This window comes from Tenrec ecaudatus, chromosome 1, assembly GCF_050624435.1.
Source record: "Tenrec ecaudatus isolate mTenEca1 chromosome 1, mTenEca1.hap1, whole genome shotgun sequence".
Classification (NCBI taxonomy): Eukaryota; Metazoa; Chordata; class Mammalia; order Afrosoricida; family Tenrecidae; genus Tenrec; species Tenrec ecaudatus.
Window position 1 is genome coordinate 265,454,650 of NC_134530.1, and position 18,371 is coordinate 265,473,020.

The 18,371-nt window shown below is 41.6% G+C and overlaps 1 pseudogene; it reads right to left on the reverse strand.

Moving 5' to 3' along the window:
* Window positions 1-7,144: 7,144 nt before the first annotated feature.
* On the reverse strand, window positions 7,145-9,863 carry LOC142440357 (importin subunit alpha-1 pseudogene; annotated as a pseudogene).
* Between the last annotated feature and the right edge of the window lie 8,508 nt (window positions 9,864-18,371).

An 18,371-nucleotide genomic window follows, 5' to 3' on the forward strand; every position in this document is an offset into this window, starting at 1 on the left:
CGTAGACCTTCTTGTTGGGCAGGTCAATGTCAACCTGATCTCCTCCCATCTTGTTAAGGATTCGAGGGACAGAATTAAAGTAGCCCTCACAGGTCACTTCCAAGGAGTTCTCGTGCCACAGCAGGACGGATGGTGGTGACAGCAGCGCTCCTCCAACTCGGGCACGTAGGGGCTCTGTCTCCAAGGGTACATGCTTCGGGAGCATTATTTGATCTTCTGATGGCTGCTTCTATGAGTGAGTATTGATTGTGGATCCAAGTAAGACAAATCCCTGACAACTCCAACCTTTTTCTCCATTGATCATGGTGTTGCCTATTAGTCCAGTTGTGAGGATTTTGGCCTCCTTTACATTGAGTTGAAATCCACACTGAAGTTTACAATCCTTGATCTTCATCAACAAGGTCAAGTCCTCCTCACTTTCAGCACGCAAGGCTGTGTCATCTGCATATTGCAGATTGTTATTAAGCCTTCCTCCAATCCTGATGCCACAGTCTTCTTCATATTATCCGGCTTCTCTGATGATTTTCTCAGCATAAGTTTTAATAAGTATTATGAAAGGAGATAACCTTAACACACACCTTTCCTGCTTTTAAACCATGCCGTATTCTCTTGCTCTGTTTGAACAAGTGCCTCTCGATCCATGTACAAGTTCCACATGAGCACAATAAAGTGTGCTGGAATTCTTCTGAAGGCTACCCATAGTTTATCATCCCTTTGTATAGTCAATAAAACTCAAATACACATCATTCTGTCATCATAGCCTTTTGCAGAGCAGGTGTTTATGGTTTACGCTCTGATTTCACTTCCTCCTTTCAATATTCGTCTCCATCACCACAGTTCAAATGCATAGACTCCTCTTTGGTCTTTCTTATTCAATGTCCAACTTTCACGTGCATAGGAGGCAATAGAAAATACCATAACTTGGGTCAGGGTCTTCAAAGTAACACCTTTGGTTTTCAATCCTCTAAAGGGTGTTTGTGCAGCAGATTTACCTAATCCAACCCTTCTTTACATTGAGTCAAATCCATCTAAAGGTTGCAATCCTTGATATGCATCAAGTTCTCTCCAAGCCCTCCTCACTTTCAGCAAGCAAGTTTGTGATACCTGCGCACTGCACCTTGTTAATAAGCCTTCCTCCAATCCTGATGCCACATTCTTCTTCAGATAATCTCTGATATATACAGATTTAATAAGTAGGGGGATAGGATACAACTCTGACTTTAAACCATGCAGTATTCCCTTGTTCTGTTCACACAACTGTGTCTCCATGTACAAGTTCTGTAGGAGCACAATGGAGGGTTCTGGAAATCCCATTCTCCTCAGGGTCGAATGGCTTGGCATAGTCAACGAAACACATGCAAATATCTTTCTCGTATCCTTTGCTTTCAGGCAAGATCTATCTGAAATCAGCAATGATATCCCTTGTTTCACATCCTCTTCTGAGTCCAGCTTGAACCTCTGGCAGTGCCCTGTCAATGTATTTCTGCAACTGTTGTTGGATGATTTTCAGCAAAAGTTTGCTTGCATGCAATATCAGTGGTGTTGCATCTTGAGGCTTGAATTTTTTCTTGAGTGTTTAAAATTTTTTCTTTCAGTTTAAAATATACTGAGATTGTTCTTCCTTTGTGATTTTCTAACTCTAGATCTTTGCACATTTCACTATACTACTTTGTCTTCTTAAACTGCCCTTTGCAATTTTCTGTTCAGTTATTTGACTTCATTTCTACCATTTGCTTTCGCTACTCTATGATTAAGAGAAAGTTTCAGAGTCCCTTCTGCCATCCACTTTGTCTTTTTCTTTCTTTCCTGTCTTTTTAATGACCTTTTGCTTTCTTCATGTATGATGTTCTTTATGTCATCCTATTGCTCATCAGGTCTTCTGTCATTAGTGTTCAATGTGTCAAATCTGTTCTTGAAATTCAGGTGTATAGACTGAAGATTATATTTTGGCTCTCATGCACTAATTTGAATTTTCCTCAGCTTCAACTTGACAGTTTGTCATACGACAGTGGCTTGTGTGTTGCTGTGATGCTGGAAGCTATATCACTGCTATTTTCAAATCCAAGCTAGATCACCCAAAGTGGATAGGTTTCAGCAGAGCTTCCAGCATAAGAACAGACCAAGTAGAAGGAATAGGCTGTTGTGGCAGTTACATAATCTCCTGTCAATTTGAGCAAAGGGGTGGGGTCTAGCATAGAGTCCTCTGTGTGGGCATGGCCTTCCCCTGAAGATTATGGAAACTCCTACCTTCCTCCCTGGAGGCAAGACACACTCTCTCTCCCTCTGCTTGACATTTCTGTTGACAAGCCACATGGAGCTACACTGATGGAGCCAGAGTCCTGGAGCTAGAGGAACCCGTGGAGACCCCTGCCAGAGCTGAAATGCTTCCACCATTACTGTGTCCACAAGACTTTCCATGCACTGGCCTATGATCTTCCTGCATTTGGCAGGATTGCATGTATTGCATGAGTCTGAAGAGGAATTTATAGACCTGTAATATCGGATATATGGGCTAATATCGGACTTATGGACTTGATCTGGACTGGGCTGGAATGGTTTCTCAATATACAATTACTCTTTGATTTAAAGCTATTTCTTATATACATGAGTGTCGATGAATTTGTCTAGCCAACCCAGACTAACACAGCTGTCCATTTCAGAGAAATTAGCCACAGAAAACCTTATGGATAACACACAATTATAGCATTGGTTATGTATAACCTGGTTTAAATCCAGGCATCAGATGTTAAGGTGGAGGCTTTGCCTGAATTATGTATGCACATGGAGACTGATGAACCAAGAAGCAGGAAGATTAACCAAGAAGCAAGAAGCCCAGAGGCTGGCGGAGACAGAGGCAGTGGATCCAATTCTGTCTGTGGCTGTAGAGTCGAATGAATCAAAAGTTGACAGGCAATATGGCAGGCCACTGATATCTTCCAGCGTTAGCAGCTAACAGGCAGGTTGGTGAGCTGGATACAGGATCTGGACTAGCAAGTAGTGGAGAAGCTTTCCCACAGAGTCTGTCTATACAGGATTAGGTCACACCCTTGAGTCAACGTCTTAATTGTATCAGGGCTGAGACTGATCAAGATCAATATTGCTAATCAAGGCTTCACTTTTTCCTTCAGTTCGTTCAGCTGAGAAATGGGTAGATTCTTTCCTTGTGGTTTTCTACGTCCAGATTTTACACATTTCATAATAGCTTTCCTTGTCTTCTGAAATCTTCTGTTCAGCTCTTTCTTGCTTCATCATTTTTGACTTGTGATTTAGCTTTTCTGTGCTTTAGAGCAAGTTTCAGATAACAGCCTATTTAGTTTAAGGACAAAGAACTAACAACCCCAATCACATGCTTCGATGATTTGTCTCGATAAATGATTTATCTAATTCAGACTCTTATGGACAATAGATAGTTAAGATGCTCTGGTTCTTATGTTAAAATCAATCCCACTGTAGTGTATATGCAACTTTTTGTTGTGCCATTGTCAATACAGAGCTTCAAGACAACTCAGTATCAAACCTTCAGTGAGGGTTTTTTTCCCACCAATAAGCTTTCACTGCCAGTTTAAGCTTGTGCAGAAGATGCTAAGTCACTCTGCCAGCATACCCAGTTAGTGGCCTTTTACTCTCCTAGTTCCCCCATTTCTTTGCATGAAGAAGAAACTTGCTTTATGAGCCACATGACTTGGCAAATTTAAAGGTGACCTAGCTCGTGAAACACCAGTAAACCCAAACCAAGCCCACTCCCAGAGAGTCAATGCTGAGTCACAGTGCTGCACAAAGAACAGAGTCTAACTGTTCCATAGGGTTTCCAAGGCTGCAAATTCTGATGAAATCAGACTGCCTCATTCTTCCTTGGAGCAGCTGATGGCTGTGACCACCAAACCTTGTGGTTAGCAGTTCAATGTTTAACTCACTGCAACCCCAAGACTTCTGAACCACACATATTTCTCCCCTTGAGACCAAACCCAATCCATTGTCATGTAGTCTATTTTGACTAATAGCAGCCCTATAGAACAGGGTAGACTGCTCCTTAGGCTTTCCAAGGTTCTACATCTTTATCAAAGCAGAGGGTCTCATCTTTGTCTCCTGCCCTCCCTGCCCCCCCCCCCCCACTATCTGGTGGGATTGAACTGTTGACTTAAGCCAAAGCTTAAGCCATTCCACCAAAATGCTATAACACTCCATAATCCCTGATATCAACCACCACTCCTCCCTGTGCTATTTCCCCTAAAGTCTAATGGTCTGCAATCCAATGCAATGTCTTACAGACCTCATAAACCATGAAAGAAATCGTTCATGAGGGTGTTGAGGCTGGCGAGTCTGGCATCTGTAGCTCAGATAGCCACCAGGAAGCTTCTCCTGGACTGTTGACTCACAAGGCTGTGGGAGCTGGTGGATCAGGTCAGGTAATTGGCTTCGGCCTCAAGTGTCAAGAAATCAGTTAGAGGAGAACCAGTTGAAGATGCAGCGTAAGAGAGTAAACTGAGCCAAAGTTGCTCAGTACAGCGACAGAGATACAAAATGGCCAAAAGCAAAATTAAAATATCTCTCTTGGTTAGCCACACCAAAGAGCAAACCTGAACTCAAGTCACAAAAGACTGATGGGTCATCTGCAAGGTGCCAACCTCAATATTCAGAAACATTTTCCCTCTCAGAAGGATAAGGGATACCGATCTATTGTTTGGAGTTTTGTGTTTAATTGAATAATGTATTTCTTTTACCGGGATCTATTCTCAGGGCGACGTCTTACAGTATGAAAACATGCATCTAATTTCCAGATTGCCACTCTTTTGGCGTTTCTGTCAGTGTTGCTAGATGTAACTCTAAGTATAATTTCTGGGATAGGTCTGTCTCCTATGAGGTAGAGGTTAAAGATATCCCAAATATGTAACTTTTCCAAAATGGCTTTTAAAGTTCTTGGCCAGCATTTTTTCAGGGTGTCTGATTGATGCCCAAATGATGCAGCACAAAACTAGTCATCTGCACATCCTTAGTCAGGAAGGGGAGTTTTAAAAGTGGCATTTTGCCCAGGTGTAGTGCATTGATGAAGGGAAGTGTATTTTCAGCCTCCTGACATTGAAAGGTCATGTTAGTACACATGGGTCATTACTGTATATGTTAATCCAGAAACCAACTCACTACCATTGAGTCAATGCTGACTCATAGCAACCCCCGAGGAGTTTCTGAGACTGTAACTGATTATGGCAGTAGAAAGCCCAGGCTTTCTCCCACAGGGCTGTTAGTGGTTTTGGATTTTCAACGATTCGGCTCACAGCTCAACATGTAACTGTATAGGTCAGGAGGACCAGATCCGGTCTGTGTGAGTTCCGTGACCCCAGCCTTCTACTTTTCTTAATTACGCAGGAAGCTGGTGGTTTGCATAATAAGGGAAGAGCTTGAAACAGGAAGTTAGTTCTTATTTTAACCCATGCATAAAAGACGATGGCTAATTTGCAAACCATACGTCCAAAGAAACTAAAGGTGATGATGTGCACAAGACACATCCCACATTAAGCCTGCCTAATGAATGGAACAGACAGCTCAGTACAAAACAGGACTATAACCACAGGTAGAGAGGCTAGCATTTAGAGTACAACATAAAATGGAGGACTGTAACTTACAGGGCCATGCTTAGGCATTAACTGTACTGTAGTGACAAAGGAAATAGACCTTTTCTTCAAGTAGATGAGGAACTCTGGTAATGTTGCTAGGTAAATGGTGAACTGCTAACTTTAAGCTTGGGAATTCACACCCACCAAGAGCAAGATGAGGCTATCTGGTCCAGTAGAAATGTACATCCTCAGGACACTGTGTAGGATCACAATGAGCCAGAATCAACTTGATGGAAATGGGTTTGGTGGGTCAAGTACAGTGGTTCTCAACCTTCCTAATGCTGCGACCCTTTCATATACTTCCTCATGTTGTAGTGACCCCTCCCCCAATCATAAAGTTATTTTCGTTGCTACTTCATAACTGTAATTTTGCTACTGTTATGAATCAGGTGACCCCTGTGAAATGGTTGTTCGACCCCCAAAGGGGTCTTGACCCACAGGTTGAGAACTGCTGGCCAAGTAAATGAGACACCTGTGATCCCTGGCATCAACATTGTACTGGAAACCTGAGCAAATGAATGAGTACTGTAAACTGCACCTCACCTAACTAGTACTACTTGTACTCTTTGCTACTGCCTTCCCTGCTTAATTTACACTTGAACGGTAGTCTTTAATCAGTAGCAAAATTTGGTCCAAGACAAGTCCCTGTGTTGTTAGACATGAGCTAAGGACCTTTGTTATCTTTTTGGTTGGCTTGTTGTGCACTCTGTGTGGTATCTATGAAATCCCAGGTGGAGCTAGCTGGGAAAAATGAAAGTCTTCATGAAGAAGGGGTTTCAAGGGACATGTCTTGGGCCACTTCATCCAGTGTAGGTCCAGCAACTGCCGGGGTCTGCAGCCTCTGCTTAGCACAGAGTTCAGAGCTTGCCTTCCCCCCAGCTCTGGACCCACGGCTGGCTAGTGGGGGAGGCTGAGGCTGGAGGTGAAAGTCCGTGCTGGCCCACCTTTGCCTAAATGCACTGCTCTTGCTGTAGTGAGGAGCTCAGTCATTTTGAATGAAGGCCCTGAATTTTCATTTGTATTGGGCCCCACTGATTATTTACCCAGTCCTGCCAGCCACACACAGTATGCTCATACAAATAGTCAGCAATTATCGAGGTCCCACTTCCTGGCTCCCACACTTGCTCTTATTTCCTGTTCTGCTCCAGGTCTCACCAGCTTCCAGCATTGGGCTTTCCCACCTGGTCCCAGCCCTGCTTTGACTTAAGTTGGCTTAACCAATTCAGCTTGAAATCTGAGACTGGCTGCCCTTGTTAGCTTTATAAAATTTTTTTTAATCAAGTAATTGGAAAGGGTGGAATTTAATCTTTATTTACAGGACACTGCAAGATATGAAAGGTCACAAAGATGTAAGAAATCCAGTGGTAGGAGGCAGGTCTTATACAGTATGTGCGGTTTGGAACTATTCAAATCTAGTTTTGTTGTTAAAAGTGATACATGAAAAAATTACATTTATAAAGAAGTCTTAGTAGGGGAAGAAGATGATGAACGTATGTCAAAGTATACAGAGCCTTAGGACTAGCTGTGCAATCTTAACTGTTAAAGATCCCAGGGGTGCCATCAGAGGTCACTTCTGGCACCAGTTCTGATCTTCTTCTTCTACAGAGAAATACTTTTCAATCAAGCTCAAAGACGCCTTGTATACAGACTGGTTTGCATGGTTTTGCAGAATTTCAATCTTGTCCAAGCCTCCAAATTGTGAATCATTCCACTAAGTTTCTCAGATTCACTAATTTTCACAGGAGCTTGAACAATATTTGAAATGACATCCAGAGTAACTAGAATAACCTTGGTATCTGTTTCAATTAAAAGATTCATCAATTTTTTTAAAAATCATTTTTTGGGGGGGCTCATACAACTCTTATCATAATCCATACATCCATCCATTGTGCCAAGAACATTTGTACACTCATTGCCCTCATCATTCTCAAAATGTTTGCCCTCCACTTAAGCCCTTGGTATCAGCTCCTCATTTGCTCCCTCCCTACCTGCTCCCCACTCCCTCATGAATCCTTGATAATTTATAAATTTTTTTTTCATGCCTTACACTGCCTGACCTCTCCTTCATATAACCATGGAGGAGGTTATATGTAGATCCTTATCATCCATTCCCCTTTCTACCCACCTTCCATCCACCCTCAGGTATTGCCACTCACATCACTGGTCCTGAAGGGATCATCTGTCCTGGCTTCCCTGTGTTTCCGGTTCCTATCTGTACCAGTGTACATCCTCTGGTCCAGCCAGACTTGTAAGGTAGAATTGGGATCATAATAGTGGGAGGGAGGAAGCATTCAAGAACCAGAGGAAAGTTGCATGTTTCATCATTGCTACACTGCACACTGCCTGACTTGTCTCCTCCCTGTAACCCTTCTGTAAGGGGATGCCCAGTTGCCTACAGCTAGGCTTTGGGTCTCCACTCTGCACTCCCCTTCATTTACAATGAAATGACTTTTTGTTCTTTGATGTCTGATACCTGATCCCTTCGACACCTCGTGATCACGCATGCTGGTGTGCTTCTTCTATATGGGCTTTGTTGCTTCTCAGCTAGATAGCTGCTTTTTTATCTTCAAGGCTTTAAGACCCCAGAGGCTATACCATCAGAGCCGGGCACCATCAGCTTTCTTTACCACATTTCAGCGATCATGTAGGGAAGGTGTGCATCATGGAATGCCTGTTTAATACAACAAAGTGTTCTTGCATTGAAGAAGTACTTGGGTAGAGGTCCAATGTCTCTCTGCTGCCTTAATACTAAACCTATAGATATATGCACGTAGATCTATTTCCCATCATCCTATGTAAGTATATTTACATATGTACATGGCTGTATTTTTATGATGCCACCGTGGACAACATAGGCAATCTGTTAAATTGTTCCACTGTGTGAATAGTTGGTCACAGCCCAGACAGCTTCTTTTTGTCTGCCTTAGTGAGACTGTCAAGGAAGAATGGGGCTAATACATGATTGACAACTTGCTGTACTTGGCCTTCTTGCCTGCTGTGATGTGTTACATCGTCCATGTAGCTTCCCTCTGAATATTCGTTTTGGAGGTTAGTCAGCAAGCTGGGAAATACAGCACTTGCTCCTGCATCTATCATAACCTGAGTCTGTTCATCTATTCGTGACAATATTCCCTACTCTTAGCTCAGAAATCACAATGGGAAATTCAGACCCTCCAAGAAGTTTCACAAGTCGTAGTACAATACTTGTTTTCACTATTTCAGTCTGTTCGGTTCCACCATCAGTTAGGCAGGAAATAGCCCGGCAGTCACTGCCAGCACTTCTGGGTCATCATGATGCAGGAGAAGAACTTAAGTAGGAAGAATTTGCTCAACAGTGTCGAACGCAGCGGATCTCAATCTGTGAGTCGCAACCCCTTTGGGGTCAAACGACCCTTTCACAGGGGTCGCCCGATTCATAACAGTAGCAAAATTACAGTTAAATGAAGTAGCAACAAAAATAACTTTATGGTTGGGGGAGGTGTCACCACAACATGAGGAACTGTATGAAAGGGTCTCAGCATCAGGAAGGTTGAGAACCACTGGTCTAACGGCACAGGATTCTTGTTTCAACAAAGATTTGAAACTGTGCAGGTGAGATGACACAAGTAACCACATGCTAAAGAAGACATAACAGGAATTGCAAGGAGAGCCTGCAGAGGGTCAACTGCATCATACTTTATACCCAAGTCTTCAAAAGGTGAGTCATCACCTACGATGTTTCCCAGAACCCACTCAGCTTATTCACACCTGTGAGCATGCAGAGAGGCCAACAAAGAAAGGAATGCTGGGATTGCACCTGCAGCTACCACAGCCTGGGTGTGTTCTGAAGTCCCCAAAGCAATGTTAACGAGTGCTCAAGCCGACTTAAACGGGACCACAGTCAGTCTGCCCAAGAAGGACAAACAATCTCGAATCAAGCCAGCTCCGACTGTGTTGTTCCTGGGGGGCTGTTCTTTTCCTGGAAAGTCGTTTCCCAGGAGCTCGAGCAGCCTGGAGTTGGCTTTCCAAATGGTTGTCATGTGGGCCTTTGACAACGTTACCAACAGACCAATTTGTTGTACCCTGATTGCTTAGGTTTCCCCGCAGTGAAGATACAGTATGATCAGGAAAGGAGCTGATATTTTCCCTTTTCAGCATCTGGTCATGCTTCTTCGTTTCACCTTAACGTCTATGTGTTTCCACCTCATTTCTGTGGTTCTTGGGTCTGTTAAGCTGGGCAGCTGGTGCATTAGCATTCTTACTGGTGGGCATGGTTGTCAGGCAAAGGGAAAAAGCTATGCCACAGGCTCAGGTATCTATGTAAGGCAGAGTAGGGGACCCCCAGCTGCAGGGCAGATGCCCTTTCCATCTGCCCAGTACAGCTCTGACCCAAGATGGTCTCTAGTTTGACTTTTAAAGATCAAAACTCCAAAAGCCACAGGCTTGATCCCCCTTTTGATTTTTCCCACTTGTGACAACTTAGGGTAAAATCACTGCTCCACCCAGCTCTGATCTGCATATAGCCTAAGCTAGACAGGGCCCAATTCTGCTCACTCCGGTCAGCTGAATCTGCTTGAAGAGCATTATTTAGGACTTTCATGAAAATATCTGTTAAAAAAAATGTTCTGTAAATTGAGCCAAAAATCTGCTTTCCTGTAACCCCTATATATTACCTGCCAAATGTGATAAATTGCTAGTTAATGAATAAACAAATAGAAATTAATGTGAAAATTAATTTATTGAAATAATGTGTATTATAATTGGGTAGGAGAAAGATAGGGCTTTTTATTCTTGTAATGAGCTACAGTCTCAGAAACTCCAGGGGCAGTTCTATCCTGTCCTAAAGAGTCACTATGAGTCAGCATCAACATGACGGCAGTGAGTTTTTTGTTTTTAATTATAATTGGAGGAGCCCTAGTAGCACAATGAGTTAAGCATTTGACTGCTAACCACAAAGTCAGTGTGCGATCATTAAAGTTTGTGGCTGGGCCAGGATTCTCAGTGGTTTGGCATTTAAGACACAGTGTTTCCTCAGGATGAGCCCTAACATAATGAATCATTTTCATGAGATCTGCTATGAGTAGTCAATCAACTGAAAGGGAAAGAAAAGTTTCCTTGGGAATGTGAACTGCTCCCAATGTGAGTGATTTCCATAGAAAAGCTCGCATGCTTTCTGCTGGGTCTGGATCCCGCACTTGGCTTGTCGTTTGACCTCTGGGTCATTGGACTTGAGCCAGTGGCCTATTAAGTTATCTGCTGACCTTAGATTCATCCATCTCTATAGCCAGAAGTTTGCCCTCTGACCTGATGATCCTGAGTTCATCTGCCCCGGCTGCCAAGTGAGTCAGGAAAAGCCTCCAACCTTGGAATATGCCCATACCCATCTCTATGAATGTCTGACATCTCTCTGTGTCTCTCTCTCTCTCTCTCTCTCTCTCTCTCTCTCTCTCTCTCTCTCTCTCTCTCTCTCTCTCTCTCTCTCTCTCTCACCCCTCTCCCCCCCCCACACACACACACTGTGTGTAAGTTTCATTGGTTTTGCTCTTCTAGAAAACCCAGCCTAAGACAGGCGGTTCAACCCCATAGCAGCTCCTTGTGGGAAAGATGAGGCTGTCTGCTCTTGTTCACATTTCCAGCCCTGGAAACCCCAGGGAACCATTCTACTCTATTCTATACGATTGCTATGAGGTAGAATTAGCTTGGTGGTAGTGGGTTTGATTTTTTTGGTGTTACAAATGTGTTAGCGCAAATGTGTAATATTAAATACCCACCACTAACCCCTGTTAAAAAATCAGAATGATTCTTCCAATTATTCTATTATTTTAATTACTGTATTTTATTATGTACTAAATGCTATATATCACATTACATGTTATGAAATCTCAGCCTCCCTCAAAGCCTCATTGTCGTTGAGTATATGCTGACTTTTGGTAAGCTTTCCCCATAGGATTTACGACACTGATCTTTCCCGAAGCCCTGGTGGCACTGCTAACTGCAAAGCCAACGTCTCAACACCACCAGCTGATCAGTTCTTAAGACAAAGCTGTGACTGTTTGCTCCCATCAAGACTGATAGCTTCAGAAAACCTATGCCAGGTTGCTGTAAGTCAGAATCCACTCGATGGAAGTGTGTTTGTGTTTGAGCTTCACAGAAACAAATTACCCTATCTGTCCACCACTGAATGGCTGGGGGGTTCAAAGAGTTAACTTCTCAGTTAACTTCACTGCTCTGCCACCAGGCCGTCTTCCTGTGTTAGGATACGAATGTGATACATTTGTCAGTGTTGCCGATGTTCGTTATCAGCACACAAAGCTAGGAAATGCATTTTTAAAGAGAAAATATATCATGAGTTCATACGGATAAATCCACTTTAAATATTGGGCTACAGAGTTTTACTTCATTTTGTTGATATGTTTGTATCTCTTCCACTAAACAATCTTGATTCTTTCTGTTGTTCTTCGTGGATCCCTACCATAACCACCCTAGCCTGGATCTAAGTCAGTATCTTTTGTAGGTGGGTGTGTGTCATCCTCAAGCACCCAGTCTACCTGCTTCCCTGCCTCTGTTCTCTCATAGCTTCATCAAGCTGGACTCACTCCTGGCTTACTTGTCTGACCCACTTCTCTGACCCCATCACTCATCTCACAAAACCACAGGTTTGACATGCCATTTTATGTGATAAAATGTCTTCTTAAAAACTTGCCCTTTGACACAAATGTGGTTCTATGTCATGATCCCTGTTAGGCTAGTGACTGTCTGTATGTGGTTTTTTTTTATTATCCTTCTATTTTATTATTATTTTGTTTGGGGTTTTTGGTGTTGATTTATACAAGAACTACAGGATAGACAGTCTTACAGAGTCAGTGGCTGGACTGATGGTTCCTGGGGGGCATCAGAGGGGAGGAGTGGAGGGAGTTGAGCAGGGAGCCAACAATGACAGGTATAGGGAAATATTAAAGAGTTCTAAAATGGACCGCAAGGAGGGGTTAGCTTTTCTGGACGTGTCTGATCAATCGAATTGTATGTTAGAGAAATTACTGAGAAGTGAATGACAGGCACACATAATAGTGGGATAGGAGGAAAAAAAGAAACAAAACCTAATGTCTATATGTATATATGTGAAAATGTGTGTATTTGTTCATATATGTATATATAAGTAAACGAAACAAGAAAGAAGATGGACTGTGGGCCTCTACTTAAATCTTACCTCAGTACAAGAATGATTTGTTCTAATAATGTGGCAGGGTATGATACTGACATCCCTGACACAATTGCTGAAAACAAAACGGGTACATAAGCAACTGTGGTGAAGAAAGCTGATGGTGCCTGGCTATCAAAAGCTATAGCATCTGGGGTCTTAAAGGCTTGTATTTAAACAAGTAGCCATCTAGCAGGGGAGCAAAGAAGCCCACATGGAAGAAACACACCAGCCTGTATGATCCTGAGGTGTCAACAGGAAGAGGTATCAGAAGTTTAAAAAACATACATACAAATTTATATGCATGGGAGTGGATGTAGTGGAGATGAAAAGTTCACCAGCAAGACAATTAGACAGTCCCTCTTAGAAGAGCCTCATGGAACAGAGGATAAATCTAGAGTGCAGTGTGGCACTGATGAATCACCTAACTATCCTCTAGCTCTTTAATCTTTCCTCCCCTTACTATTATGTTCCATACATGATATACCTCATTGGTCGTGTTAGACTTGTGTACGTCCATTTGTTCATTTAAGATCTCTTGGTACATGATAACCAAAATAGAAGACCCTCAGAGACAGTGACAGGAATAAGGTATGGGAATAAGGTAGACCTGAGGGTATGGGACGTGAGAGGGAGGAGAGGGAGGGAGATAGAGGGGAGTTGATAGCACTGATGATTGTACAGCCCGCCTGATGGGAGTGAACAATAGAACTGCACGGGAAGGGAAGGGATGTATGGGAAGGAATAAGATATGTCAATAAACTTATTATTTAAATAAAAATATCTTTTTTAACTCTTTAAAATTTTTTTAAAATTAGGGCTATCACAACTCTATCACAATCCATACATATACATACATCAATTGTATAAAGCACATCTGTACATTCTTTGCCTGAATCATTTTCAAAGAAATAAAAATATCTTCCTAAAATCTTTCTTTGGTTCTTGTGTGATAAAAACTGTGGTGTTTGTTTTAATCAATGGCTATAAGCTATATAGTTACAATCATCCCAAATGGTACTCTGAATACCTCCAGCAACTCCTTCATTTCTTAGATTGTCTCTCAGCAACCTAGTCATTGTAAAAATTAAAAAAAACCTTTTGTCTGAGCACATGAGTCTTTGTGTAATAATGATCATTTAACTCATACAAACTATATTCATTTCATATTCACTTGAAACCTCTTAAATCAGAATCCCTGGCAGAGGGATCTTGGAATCTAAAGTTTTCAAAAGCTCTCCAGCCTGAACCAAAATTGGCAACCACTCCTTTATAATAAGTCCCTTCCTCCCAATGTTAACCTAATAGGATGACCCTTATGAGACAATGCTTTTATTAATACCTTTTATTAACCAGTTGATGTTGAGTCAATTAAGACTTATGGCAACCCAATGTGTGATAGTAGACTGATGCTCCATTGGGTTTTCAATGACTAATTTTCAGAAGCAGAGCTTCAGAGGCATCTCTGGGCAGACTCTAACCTCCAACCTTTTAGTTAATGGCTGAACTCACTAGTTTTTCTTCCACTCAATGACTCCAACATTAAGGTATCCAAAACCAAAACAAACAAACAAAACCCTCCCTGTCATCTACACAATTCCAATGCATAGATACCCTATAGGACCGGGTGCAAATGCCTCTATGGGTTTCTGAGACTGTAACTCTTTAAGGGAGTAGAAAGCCTTCTCATTAAGATAGGTGGTTAATATCCCAATCTTTTTTTTTTAATCCCAATCTTATAGCTGAAATAGGCAGCTGAGTCACTCCTGAGACTCAATTTTCAGTCAAATAATAGACAGGTCTCTGAAGGGAGCAATAACACCAGACATATATCTTAGAAGAGGGTATTTTCCCAGGAATAAAACTCAGAAAGATGAGGAAAGAAGGAGAAATGGAAACAAAAACTTGGAGGAAGTAGGGTGAGTGATGCTACTTTATGAGGAGTACGAATAATGACATGAAACAAAATATGTAAGAACTGTTGAATGAAAAACTGTTCTCCATAAACTATCACTCAACTCTAAATAAAAAGTTGATTAAAAAAAACAAAACAAAGATTATCCCTTTGTAATCCAAAAGAAAACAAAAACTACCAGAGTTGACCTCTCTGAATTGAATTCATTGGCCCGGTAGAGTCCCTCAGAATCCAGTTTTGAATGGAGCGTTTTGGGAAGGCATCCTAAGGAGACCAGACAACTGTGTTATTGAGAGAACTTGTCTCCAGCCGTCCACTTATTGCAGAGACATGTTTAAGCATGCTTTGTTGGGGATAAACCAACACATGTATGAACGGGAGCCCTAGTTGTACTTTTGACTTACGTTTATAAGCTCCTGAACGACCTCTGGCATTGTTTTCACATGTCTTCCCATAAGCTGAAGAGGAAGTGTGTTGTACTCTGGTGTCCAGGCCAAGTTATTTACTGTCAGCCAGATTAAAATGCACAGATGGGCAGCTGGCCAGGGAACCGGCACTGGAGCAGAGCATCTCCAATGCAGGATTTCTTCGTGACCGCAGGGAGGAAGACTCTTTCTTGTCTTCTGAGTGTGTCTGAGGCTCACTTGTTAACCTGGTCCTGTTGCAAAAAAGATTAGCCATTTAATGCTCAGCATTTGTGAGGGACACATTGCTATGGTGACTTTTGTTTTGTGTTGTTAAATAAAAAAGACAGAAGAGAGAGGGCATGGTGGAGGTGAGAAAGGATGAGGAAGAGAGGGTGGGGGCGTTATATCACAGGTTGTTCAATCACAGGCTTTCTTCAATCTCAATACTGTGTTCCTCTTCCTGCATTCCAGCTTCTGAGATGATTTGTTCAGTGTAAAGATTCACCAAGTATGGTGAAAGAATACAACCCTGATGCACACCTTCCCAGATTCTAAATCACTCTCTACTCCCTTGTTCTATGCCAATAACTGTCCCTTGGTCTATGAACAGGTTACTCGTAAGCACAATTAACTGTTCTGGAATTTTCATTCTTCGAAATGTAATCGAAAATCTGTTATGTCCACAAAATCGGATGCCTTTGCATAGTCAATAAAACACCAGGAAAGATCTTTCTAGTATTCTCTGCTGTCAACCAAGATCCATCTGATATCAGCAATAACACATTCTCATTCCACTACTGCAACTGATTTTGAATTGTCTTCTGCAAAATGTTACTAGTGTTTGATAATAATGATATTTTTTTATACATTCCATACTCTATTTGATCATCTTTCTTTGGTGGTTATCAGCCCAGTGTGTTCCTGCGATCACCTTTCTTTGGAATAGACACACATATGGATCACTTCCCATTGGTTGGCCAGATAGCTCTTTCCCCAATTTTTAGCATAGAGAAGTGAGCACATTTATCACTGTATTAATTTGTTGAAACATTTCTATTTATTTATTTATTTATTGGTTCAGCTTAGTATTTATTGGGGGTACATTTTCTTTCAGTTGTTTTCTTTTTTTTAATATTTTATTAGGGGCTCATACAACTCTTATCACAGTCCATACATATACATACATCAATTGTATAAAGCACATCTGTACATTCTTTGCCCTAATCATTTTCTTTTCTTTCTTTCTTTTTTTTTCTCCTCTTCTTTTTTTACATTTTATTAGGGACTCATACAACTCTCATCATAATCCATACATATACATACATCAGTTGTATAAAGCACATCCATACATTCCCCGCCCCAATCATTCTCAAAGCATTTGCTCTCCACTTAAGCCCTTTGCATCAGATCCTCTTTGTTGAAACATTTTGATTGGTATTCTGTCAGTTCCTGGAATCTTGCTGTTCACCAATTCTTCAATACAACTCTGACTTCTTCCTTCAGTTGAAGAGGTTCTTGATCATGTGTTTCCTCCTGAAATGGCTGAACATTGACCAATTCTTTTTGGTACAGTGACTCTGTACTTCTTACATCTGATACTTCCTGTATTGTTCAATAGTTTGCCCATAAATTCATTCAATATTGCAACTTAAAGATAGCTTCTCTTCTTTAGTTCTTTCACCTTGAGAAATGCCAACTATGTTATTTCCTTTGGTTTTCTAACTCTAGGTCTTTGTACATTTGAGCCAAATATTTTACTTTGTCATCTTGAGCCACCCTGAAATTTTCTGTTCAGCTCTTTTGTGTCACAGTTTCTGTCATTCATTAACTACTCTACATTCCAAAAAAAGTTTCAAAGACTCTTCTGACATTCAGTTTGGTCTTCCCTGTCCTTTAAATCATCCTTTGGTTGCTTCATGTTTGATGTCTTCTGCTGTTTAGTCAGCAGCGTTCAGTGTATTCAATCTTTACTCGAAAGGATCTCTAAATTCATGTGGCATACACTAAAGGTCATTATTTTACTTTCATGTTTTAATTTCCTTCCGCTTCAATTTACATTTGCATATGAGAAATTGATGGTTTACTCTGCAGTCATCTCCTGGTCTTGCTGTTCCCCCCCCCCAACAGTTTTATTGGCACATAATTTACACATCATAGAATGGAATACTTCAATCATTCAGAAATATCAAGGGGGGATTGTACAATCACCACCACATCCATCCTAGAGCATTCCCTCCCCCCTTGGTTGATCTGCTCCCAAAGCAAGCTGTGCAATCACGACCAGTTCCAGTGCTCCCTCCTCCCCCCTCTTGCCTTCCTTATTAACTCCCAAACTTCCTTTCCCCTACTTATCGCCCACCCCCTCCCTTACATTCCCTGTAACACCTTGTATCAGTTATTATCATTGTACGTCTGTTCCTCCTGTGCCTCACAGCTGGGAAACCCCACAGAAAATAATGAGAAATATTGGACTAAGGTGGTAAGGATAAGATCATATTATTATAAAGGCAAAAATAAAAATAATATGTAAGAGGGAGAAGACTCCCATCAACATTCTAGAAGCCAGGAAAGAAGTTTTTGTCATGGAAAATCTGAGAGACACTGGCCCCAGAACAAATTCAGGACATGTCTATGGGGAGATCAAATGGCCAAGCATTGAGTTCTACCCAACATCATCAGGGTTACAGCGGTCTCTGCCTGCTAGTAGGGCTGTTCAAGACTCTTGCCTTTGGCTATAGCAGATCTGCCAGTGGCTCAGTCTGACTACATACTTTGCAGATGGGTTGTGGGATCCCACTGTCCTCCATATCCTTCTACAAATTAAGTATTCATCATTTTAGCACTGATACTTTTCACCATATTTGGATTTTCTAATGGTTGTCTTTGGATCACACTAGCTGGTGTGTTTCTTCTGTGTGGATTTAGTTGATTCCTTGCTTAGATGCCTGTTTGTTTGACTACAAGCCTTTAAAACCTCAGTCACTATTTCTGTTGATAGTCAGGCACCATCTACTTTCTTCACTACACTTTGCTGTAGTCTGTAGCACCCTGATCTTCAGTGATGTTTCATGAAGGTGCAGGGCCAGGATAGAAGAACTAACTGTTCTTAGTTGGAGCTAGGATTTAGTGTGAGCCCAGAACTTTTTTTTTTTAATTAATTTGCTGTAGCTTCGGCCTTAATATATATCTGACTTTGTTCTGACTGATGATATTGAGCTTGTCCATTGGCTATTTCCGCAGATTTAGTTGATTTGATTTCT